Below are 11790 nucleotides of genomic sequence, written 5' to 3' on the forward strand. Positions count from 1 at the left end.
TATTTTTGTTATTTAGTTTTTCGGGATACAGGTCTGAAAGTCAATCCGCTTCGGGATTGGATGTGTTAGATAATTACGAACAACTTTTTGTTGCAGACAAGAGACAAGCGAGCACCCCCCTCCCCCTCCCTCTACCATACCAGGCCACATGCACATTGGGAGGGTGCTTTTCCAGGGGGGGGGATCCCTTGGAAAAGCACCTTGCCCCCATGCCGATAGGGACAAGGGCCTCCTCCCCACAACCACCAGGTTGTGGTCTGTGTGCAGGGGGGCTCATCTGCATCCGGGTACCCCCTTTCAAAAAAAGGGGGCACCCAGATGCCACCCCCCTCCTTGTACCCCTCCTTATTCACTAAATATTCAATTACATAAAATTTAAATAACCTGAGAGAGGTCCGCTCCTCTGCAGGAGCAATAGCCATTCTGTTATTGGCTATTTTAAAGTGAAATAGCCAATAGCAGGCTGGCTATTGCTCCGACGACTGCCTTCTGTCAATCAGCAGAAGAGCGGACCTGAAAGAAAACTTTCTCTCTCAGGTCCGCCCCTCTGGGACTGACAGAATGCAGTGGGAGGCAGCCATTCTGCTATTGGATATTTCAAAGTGCATTAGCCAATAGCAATTATAATTGAATAATGCTAATATTTATTTTGTTTCTAAGGTATTATGGTCACCACCTTTAGCAGTGGATATATCTGGCTTCTTTTCCTGTTGGGGGTGATTTTGAGCATCATTCCCTCACTCATCTGGCGATTTTGGTCTGGACTATCAAGGCCAAGTCCTATCAGTACAGTAAGTTTGCCCTGCAAAGCATATATAATTAAAATTCCAGTGGTAACGAAAAACATTTGTTTGTCCCTTGGTTATACATGGTAGAGGAGATACTTTCTGTCCGCCATTCCACTAGATTGTAATTGCAATTTCAGCGCCACCTGCTGAACATGTTTAGTAACATGCCTCCTAAAATCTAAAATGATACTGGAAGCCAGTGACTGCATTACTTCATGGCCAATGGAATCAAGCCATTTCAACATTCTGAAATTCAGGAAAGGCAGTCATAATGTATGTTCTCTTTTTGTTTTAACAACCTCCGCTCTCTAGGGAAAGCTTTTACTTGGTGTTACAACTACAATCTAAGGGTTTTGCTTTAAAGCTGAAGTACAGAAAAACAAATAACCTCCCCTTGCAGTGGGCTGCAGTCCTGCCAGGTTTGGTTGTGTTGTGTGTTTAGAGCTGTGTAAATCTTTCAAAGGACAGAAATCAAATCCTCTGGCAGGTAAAACAAGACCCATAATTGTCTTTAATTTGTGTAGCTTTTTGGCTATCAGCCTTAATTCAGCCACAAGGCCATTAGAGAGGTTGGGCACTAATGTTAGGCAATAATGCCGGCTTGCTGTTAGCATTCCAGTCCATGTGTCCAGTTAGGTTGAGGCCAGGGCTCCGGTCTAACAAAATTCAGGGACAGCGCTGGGAAGACAGAAATCTGACCAATTGTTTGGTGGAAAGATGGCAACTTTTAGGGTTTGGTGTCCAGTTTAATAAAGCTTACTTTAATCTTGGTGCGCTTTGTGTATTTCTTCCAGATCTGTGCAGTAATCCAGAATAACATTTGTTGGTAGAAGATGCATACAAATTTTATGTGGCAAAAAATTCCCCTTTCCCTCATTCTTTTATTTTCTGAGGACACTGTACGGCACATGCACTGCACAGTGTATGCTCTCAGCTCATTTACGGCATCTCTAAGATGTTGTGAATGGACAGGGTGTCGGGGAGGGTGTACAGGAGTTGTATCATCAGTGGCCACTCAATGGCCAAAGAGGCCTGGGAACCCCAACCCAGATAGCAAGGATAACTTGCTACAAACTTGTGGCAGGGTGAAATTGTAATTTTTGTTAACTTGCTGCACATATTCCTGGCAAGTTATAGACTTGCAGAACACTTGCAGCACAAGTTCTAGTTGACACTTCTTGAATTTGTAGCAAATTTGCTTGGCAAGTCTACAGCAAGAGTCGTGCAGGTCTTAGCAAGAGCTCTGCAAGCTCGCTGGTCTGGAGACTTGCAATGCAGACTTGCTGTAATTGTGCAACAAAATTGTGAAGCTTGGCAAGTCTGCAATAGGTTAGCAAGTCATTTTCAAACTTGCAGCTCAATTGCTTGCTATCTGGGAAAGTAGCAGCGGCAGAGATGGTGTTCGTGGCGGACAGAGACTGCATTGCACAGTGCAAGAGTATAGGATAGGTAGTGTACCATGATGTGTAAGGATGTGCATACTTGCACATTATGGCAAAAACCCACCCACCATGCAGCGGTACTATTGTATAAGTGATATTAAACCCTCCTTTATTTATTTTTATTTCTCCACTTGTACTTATGCAGCTTTGGTTTTTTTTTAAACTGCCCATTTCATATATTTGTTCACTGGATGTACCACGGCCACCTCCCCTCCCCTTACATGTGTCTCCTTTACCTAGCAGGTTGCAAAGGAGACACCCATGCATGCGCGTTCCCAGCCAGGATTGAGCCATGCTTTGTGTGTCCATTGATACACACAGCATTCAACAAGCCAAGTCCCTGTTCCCGACTCCTTCCTCTTCTCAGTATCTTGACAGGCAGCCTATCACTACCCTGCCCTCAGTGGCTTTGGGATCCCTACTCTAAACCCGCAAATTCATGGAGACATCACAGATCGTCTGGGAGCTGGCAGCAGTGAACATGGAGTATAGGTAGGTGTTTGGGGGTGGGGGACATGGAAGGTTGAGGGGTGTTTTTTTTTACCTTAATGCTGAATATGCATTAAGGTAAAAAAACTAATAGACCTTAGTAACAATTTAGGCTGGCCATACACCTATCATATTTTCACGTTCAACCCAGTGGGCTGAACAAGAAAAACCAAAGATGTACATGGACAGTGATTGGCTGGAATTTGGAAACACTGTTAGGCTGAACATTTTTAGCCCGGCTCTTTTAACAAATGTCAACTGAATCATCACCTTTTGTGGAGCCGGTAGGGCTACCCACTAAAGGAAGTTTGGCCAATTCCTGTGAATCAGCCAAACCTCTAACAATCTATGGCCAGCCTAAGCATATTCTTCCTCCAGACTGACATTATTCCCCCAAACTTTTCCTTTCAGCCAAGTAAATGTCACTAGCCCTGGTGATCGAGGACTCTTAAACGATATAAAAAAATACTGTTGCTGGACATGTCAGGATTTTTTTTAAATTCAAAAATGTTGTTATTGGGGGGAAAACTCATTTGAGTGGAGCTCAATGGACTATCTTCTTTTTTTTTAAATTGCAGATGAGAAAGCAAAAAAATGTTTTACATTTGCCATCTCGGATGACACCCAGAAGACGGTCCAGCTTTGCGTTCTCCCATACCGAGGGCTTTGAGAAATTTGTCTCCAGCAAAAAAAAATTCAGAGGAGACCAAGAAAAACGGGATCATGAAAATAATGATCAGATGCCATGAGGATTAAGGTTCCGGTATTTGAACATTTTTGATGGACTGTGTTGGTCCACACAAGGTTCTCTTTTTCTGGCTCACGTTGTTCTTTAAAAATTGAGGCCCAGCTTGCCATTGCTGTACTTACTTTGTGAGCAGAATTTATGGTCGATGTGTGGAAGTTTCTAATGTGAAGTGTTACCTTCTTTACAAATCACCTTATATACAGGTTTTAAACTAAACCAATGGACACCCTAAATAAAGTAAAACTGCACCCATTTACTGTAAATAATAATAATAATAAAATTGATGCACCTTGATGTGTTTGTACATCTTGTTTGACATTAACTACAGCATATTTAAACAATAGGGTCTTTTAGACTCTGATTTCCTGACTGAAATATACTAGTAATGGTGGTAATTGCAATTTAGGAAGGCTAAAACTAGCCATGCAGGCATAGATGTCTCTGTTTCAGCCCATGGGAATAACAGAAATAATAATATAATAGATGAATCTAGTAATCTAATAGATCCCCCATCCAGGCTAAACAATGTGGTTGGATGCATCTTCCCTGCCAGCTATTGTATTTAGATAGCCAGCACATGCGGCTGTCTGCATACCTCAACAGTGATTGTATCCAATGGAATGCAGCCCATAGATAGGATATAACAGAGGGAATTGAGGATAGAAATAGAAGGATATAACAGAAAGAACGGAGAAGAGAAATAGAAGGATATAATAAAACAAAGAATAATAATACAATTATATTGTAACGGAAGGATATAAGAGAAGGAACAGAGGATAGTAATAGGATACAATAGAAGGAACAGAGTATAGTAGTAGAAAGATGGCTATAATAAAATAGAGGATAGTAATAGAAGGATGTAATAAATGGAATAGAGGATAGTAATAGAAGAATATAATGGAAGGAATAGAGGATAGTAATAGAAGGATATCATAGAAAAGCAGAGAATGGTAACAGAAGGATAAAAGAGAAGGAACAGAGGATATAATAGAAGGAATAGAGGATAGTAATAGAAGGATATCATAGAAGTAGAGGATAGTAATAGAAGGATATCATAGAAGAAATAGAGGATAGTGATAGAAGGATATCATAGAAGTAGAGGATAGTAATAGAAGGATATCATAGAAGAAATAGAGGATAGTGATAGAAGGATATCATAGAAGGAGTAGAGGATAGTAATAGAAGGATATCATAGAAGAAATAGAGGATAGTGATAGAAGGATATCATAGAAGGAGTAGAGGATAGTAATAGAAGGATATCATAGAAGAAATAGAGGATAGTAATAGAAGGATGTAATAAATGGAATAGAGGATAGTAATAGAAGAATATAATGGAAGGAATAGAGGATAGTAATAGAAGGATATCATAGAAAAGCAGAGAATGGTAACAGAAGGATAAAAGAGAAGGAACAGAGGATATAATAGAAGGAATAGAGGATAGTAATAGAAGGATATCATAGAAGTAGAGGATAGTAATAGAAGGATATCATAGAAGAAATAGAGGATAGTGATAGAAGGATATCATAGAAGTAGAGGATAGTAATAGAAGGATATCATAGAAGAAATAGAGGATAGTGATAGAAGGATATCATAGAAGGAGTAGAGGATAGTAATAGAAGGATATCATAGAAGAAATAGAGGATAGTGATAGAAGGATATCATAGAAGGAGTAGAGGATAGTATTAGAAGGATATCATAGAAGGAGTAGAGGATATTAATAGAAGGCTATCATAGAAGTACAGGATAGTAATAGAAGGATATAATAGGAGTAGAGCAGTGGTTCTCAACCTTTCTAGGGCCGGGACCCCTTATTTTTTTTCTCTCACTGATTATTGCCTGCGGCCCTATGTCAGGAGAAAAAAAACAGAGAAAGGTTTGCTATGCTCGATGCTCAATTGAGCATAGCGAACCTGCCCGGGGAGAAAGTTGTTTTTTTTCCCTCTGATTTACGATGTCTGAGTTACGATGTTCCGATGTCAGAAAAAAAAAAACACGGAGCAGACCTTTCCCGGGGCCGCGCGGCGACCCCCGGCAGATAGTCATTCAACCCCCAACGGGGTCGCGACCCCCACGTTGAAGGAATAGAGGATAGTAATAGAAGGATATAATAGAAGTAGAGGATAGTAATAGAAGGCTATCATAGAAGGAATAGAGGATAGTGATAGAAGGATATCATAGAAGGAATAGAGGATAGTGATAGAAGGAATAGAGGATAGTAATAGAAGGGTATCATAGAAGGAATAGAGGATAGTGATAGAAGGAATAGAGGATAGTAATAGAAGGATATCATAGAAAGAATAGAGGACAGTAATAGAAGGATATCATAGAAGGAATAGAGGATAGTGATAGGAGGATATCATAGGAGTAGAGGATAGTAATAGAAGGATATAATAGAAGTAGAGGATAGTAATAGAAGGCTATCATAGAAGGAATAGAGGATAGTTATAGAAGGAGTAGAGGATAGTGATAGAAGGAATAGAGGATAGTAATAGAAGGATATAATGGAAGTAGAGGATAGTAATAGAAGGATATCATAAAAGGAATAGAGGATAGTAATAGAAGGATAGCAATAGGAAATGTATACAGTCCTGCCATGGTCATGGAATCGCCCACCACCGCCAATCACACTGGCTGTGCCATTATTTTCTAATGGCACCCCAGTTGCGCTGGGCGGATCGTGCAGTTTCCCGACACGATTCCACCTGTGCAATTGAACACGATCGCGGCTAAAACAGCTGCGCGTCGTGTGTCGCAAAAAAAGGTACATGTACCTTCTTTCGGCAATTTCCGCACGGATGTAACCCCATTGAAATCAATGGAGCCGTGTGACAACCGCTGTGTGCAACTGAATACGACTGTGCAGCCCCAGGGCGCGTGTCCCGGATGGCCCAGGTCTGCACCAGCCCTAACAGGTCTTGTCCCTCTCAACAGCCAGTGGCTAGACAGTAAAAAGAAAAAGCAGCACATGAATTAGCTTATCATCTGTCACTCCTTCATCCTATCAGCATGGTTTGCACTGCAAGACAACTTATTAGATCCTTGTGCTACTTCTCCTTCCCTCAGTCTGAGTTTTCCTATACTGGGGATTACAAGAGGCTTATACGAAGTCAAATACAGTTAATTACACTATGTATAAATATACACATACGGTAATGTATTAATGAAAACATAGCGGAATTCATTCTTAGCTTTATATGTTCCTTTTCATCTTTAAGAATCCATTTAGAGAACTAGGCTGTAAGTTGAGGTGATCAGAAAGCTCAGTATTTCAGGAGAGGTTTTCTGAGATGAGGGTTAGGCCCCATTCACACTGCGCGAGTCGCAAATCGCGCGTTTGCCGCCCGATTTGCATTTTGCGCGATATCGCGCAAATGCTTGCATTGAGCAAGCGAGAACCGCTCCAAAAAGGGTCCTGCTGTAGCGACACACGACCCGCGACAGCAGGACCCTTTGCCCCATTGAAATGCATTGAAGAGCGATACCGCGCGGTAAATAACCGCGATATCGCGGGAATTACTGCGCGATAAATCGCTCAATGTGAACGGGGCCTTAGTGAAACACAGCTGTTTTTTTTCTACTCTTTGGTGTTGGAGAATATCATGGAAGAATCTAGACACGGAGATTAAATGACAATCTTTTCAATGTCTGTAAAGCCATTTAAATCTTTGCTTCTCACCATGTTTAGGGCCACATACCAACTCTGAAGTAGTGGAAGGTGTGGAGGTGCATGTTAGGAGGCCTGGACACCGTCACATGACAACAACATTTGGCTGTCAGATTGTACAGGTTGTGGTTACGGGAGAGTGGTGAAACTATATCTTTCAAGGGAGGGAAATTCAATGCTGAGGCTGGCTCAGACATTAAAACCTTGTCCACCATTCATCAAGCACTCGGACATTAAAACCTTGTCCACCATTCATCAAGCACTCGGACATTAAAACCTTGTCCACCATTCATCAAGCACTCGGACATTAAAACCTTGTCCACCATTCATCAAGCACTCGGACATTAAAACCTTGTCCACCATTCTTCAAGCACTAGGACATGAAAACCTTGTCCTCCATTCATCAAGCACTCGGACATTAAAACCTTGTCCACCATTCATCAAGCACTCGGACATCTAAACTAGGGATGCACCGATATATCGGCCGAAAATGGCATTTTGCCATAATGCAGAAAGCACCATTTTCTGGCCGATACAGCGGTGCATCCATTCTTTCTCTCCTCCGCACTGGGCGCTGCTCTGTATCCCAGCGGGGAGGAGAGACACTGTCACAGGCGGCTGAGTTCTGCGGGAGAAGAGTGCTGTGAGCCGCCAGCTTCTCTCCTCCCTGCACCGCTCAGCCTCCTGTCACAGATCAGAGGAGAGCAGTGTGGGCGGAGACAGCCAGCGCTGTCACAGGAGGCCGGCCGTCGGTGCATGGGAGGAGTCATCTGTCAGATCGAGCTCTCCTCCCTGCACCGCTCGCTCAGCCTTCTGTGACAGCTGTCAGGAAGGAAAGCGGTACAGTCAGTGATCGCTGAGTGTTTGAAAATAATTGAGGACATAGCATGCTGACTATATCCTCAATTATGAATGAATGGGAAGTGATCTACATCCCCTCCAGTTCATTTGTGATTGAGGATATAGTAAACACACTATATACACAAGTTATGAATGAACAGGAACACTCAGTATAGAGGATTCCTGTTCATTTATAACAGGGGCTGCAGAAAGAGATTGAGGACTCTGTGTTCCCAATCTCTTTTTCTATTTTAATAGGGAAATATCGGGGGTCTGTTTTAGACCCCCAATATTTCCCCAAAGCACCTAAAAGTAAAGAAAAAATAGAAATATTTAATAAAAATTTCAGCCTGACATTTTTTTACATTTCGGTTTTGACATTTTATTTTCGGTGCACCTCTAATCTAAACCTCAACCACCATTCACCAAGCGCTCAGATATCAATACCTCGCCCACCATTCATCAAGTGCTCATGCTTCTAAGCCTCATACATCATTCATCAAGCACTCAGACATACTGTAGATACTAGGGATGTCCCGATACCACTTTTTCAGGACCAAGTACAAGTACTTCCCCTCATGCACTTGCCGATACCAAACCGTATCCCCTGCTCGCATGAATAGGTTAAATCGTGATCCATAGAACATAATAGTACATAACATGTAGTTGTACTACGGATCATTTAACCCATTCATGTTAGCAGTGCAGAATTTTAAATCTATTGCTGCAGTGTATTCTATATGTATTGTATATGTGCTACATATAGAATACACTGCAGCAGTAGATTTACAGTTCTGCACTGCTAACATGAATGGAGCGCCGCCCGCCGGAGCAGTAGTGACGCAACGCTCCTCTCCAGCTCAGCGCCGACGACGTCCTCACGCAAACATAGCGCAAGCTTCGGCGCTGTGTATTGGGGCATTTTGACAAGTACTTGTATTGGTATCGGGACATCACTAGTAGATACCTTGACCATCCTTCATCAAGTGCTGAGACATTGAAAACTCACCCACCATTCATCAAGCTATCAGACATTGATACCTAGCCCACAATTCATCACACACTCCGACATCGAAAAACTCACCCACCATTCATCAAGCACTCAGACATCAAAACCTTGCCCACCATTCATCACACGCTCAGACATCGATACCTCACTCACCATTTATCAAGCGCTCAGACATCAAAACCTCGCCCGCAATCTATCATGTGCTTAAATATAAAAAACTCACCCACCATTCATTAAACACTCAGACAATAAAACCTCGCACACCATTCATCACCCACTCAAACATCGAAATTTCACCCACCATTCACAAAGCACTCAGATTTCGAAACCTCACCCACCATTTATCAAACGCTTAGACATCGATACCTCACCCCACCATTCATAAAGCACTCAAGACATCGAAACCTCGCCCACCATTCATCAAGCAGAGTTTCTTTCTCACGGTGCATGGCTCCCAGATATCAGAATAATACTGGGAAATTTCCCCAACAGTACACAAAGAGCCACCCCAAAAAAAACCTGTCAGGTGTTTTATTTTAACCCCTCCTTACAATGCCCAAAGCTAAAAAAAAATAAAATGGTTTGACTATACATATAACTCCAACAAAACAGAAACTAAATTCACATCACCTAATGGGATTATGTGAGACACAGATGAAAGAATGTCTCTTGTGATGTTATCTGATCCAAAGATGTTTATAAACAAGTTTTGCTGTAGATTGTAAACAAATACACAATATTTGGGATAGTGGTAACACTCTGCTGTGACCAACCGGAAATGAATTGCATTTACATTTAAGCTTTAAATACAAATAGGATATCACAGCTGATATATTTTATTGTGGTTAAGATTTAGCTAAAAAGCATCAGTAAATCCCCAATGGAATACAAGGTTCCCAAAATCAGTGTACGGGCCAGAAAAGTGGATACTTAATGGCCTAGCCATATCCCCTTTATGGCCAAGCCTACCGCCTTTCACAGTGTAAAGTACTACTCGAGATCAGGCTCAACACGGGCTTGTAGGCCTCGGTTGCCTAGACGACGCCGGGCGCCGCACGTGACCGGTGACGCGACGGCAGGACGCAGGCAGGCGCTATGGGCGTGTGCGCGGACTTCCGTTTACGTCACAAGATTCTCCTCCAGGACCGAGGCGCACCGGGGGTAAGCGGGATGAACCGAAGAGAAAGACCGGGGGAAGCGGGGAGCCGCGAGTGATTGGGGCGACAGCAATTGTGCTAGCATCGGTTGTCAACGGAGGGAAAATAAAATGGTGGTTGTAGTTGATGGTGAGTAGTCCTGATTGACATTGCAGTGATCAGACCCAGCAAAAGAAGTCTGATCACCTTCCATAGACTGCAATGTGGGTTGTTTTTGTGTTTTGGACCTCTGTCAGCTGTACAGAAGCTGTTAATACATTGTCCGCTTCTTAGACTTGGTGAGAGGTAGATTACTGAATGACTGGCAATTGTATTTGTGATGGCTGGTGGATGGAAAGTGGTTGGAATTGCCAGTAAACTGCCATGTGTATGACCAGCTGCACACCTTGTATACAATCCCCTGTACACACACACACACTGCTGCTCCATCCACTATTGTCCTTACAATTGTACACAGACCTGATTATCTCAAATGCCAAAAGTATTGGGACACCCCTCCAAGTCATTGGATTCAGGTGTTCAAATCACCTCCAAGGCCACAGGTATATAAAATCAAGCACCTAGGCATGCAGACGCTTCTACAAACATTTGTGAAAGAATGGGTCGCTCTCAGGAGCTCAGTGAGATTAAGCGTGGTACCGTGACAGGTTGTCACCTGTGCAATAAGTCCATCTGTGACATTTCCTTGCTACTAAATATTCCGTGGTCACCTGTTAGTGGTATTATAACGAAGTGGAAGCAACTGGGAATAACAGCAACTCAGCCACGAAGTGGTAGGCCACGTAAAATGACAGAGTGGGGTCAGCGCATGCTGAAGCACACAGTGCGCAGAAGTCGCCAACTGTCTGCAGAGTCAATAGCTACAGACCTCCAAACTTCATGTGGCCTTCAGATTGGCACAACAACAGTGCGTAGAGAGCTTCATGGAATGGGTTTCGAAGGCCGAGCAGCTGCAGCCAAGCCTTACATCACCAAGTGCAATGCAAAGCGTCGGATGCAGTGGTGTAAAGCACGCCGCCACATGACTCTAGAGAAGCGGAGTGACGAATCACGCTTCTTTGTCTGGCAATCCGATGGACGTGTCTGGGTTTGGCTGTTGCCAGGAGAACGGTACTTGTCTGACTGCATTGTGCCAAGTGTAAAGTTTGGTGGAGGGGAGATTATGGTGTGGGGTTGTTTTTCAGGGGTTGGGCTTGGCTCCTTAGTTCCAGTGAAGGGAACTCTTCAGGCATCAGCACACCAAGACATTTTGGACAATGTCATGCTCCCAGAAGAGTTGAAGCTGTTATAGCGGCAAAGGGTGAGCCAATTCAATATTGAACCCTACGGACTAAGACTGGGATGCCATTAAAGTTAATGTGCGTGTAAAGGCAGGAGTACCAATACTTTTTGCAATATAGTGTGTGTGTGTATTTATTTGCTACTATTCTCTGTTCCTTCTATTACTACCCTCTGTTACTTCCTTCTATGATATCCTTCTATTACTACTACCCTCTGTTCCTTCTATTAATGCTACCATCTGTTCCTTCTATGATATCCTTCTATTATCTTACTGCTACCCTCTGTTCCTTCTATGATTTCCTTCTGTTACGATCCTCTTTTCCTTCTATGATATCCTTCTGGTACCCAACTCGCCTGAATTGCATGGTTCTT

This window comes from Nanorana parkeri, unplaced genomic scaffold (genome assembly GCF_000935625.1).
Source record: "Nanorana parkeri isolate BGI_ZX_2015 unplaced genomic scaffold, ASM93562v1 scaffold880, whole genome shotgun sequence".
Lineage (NCBI taxonomy): Eukaryota > Metazoa > Chordata > Amphibia > Anura > Dicroglossidae > Nanorana > Nanorana parkeri.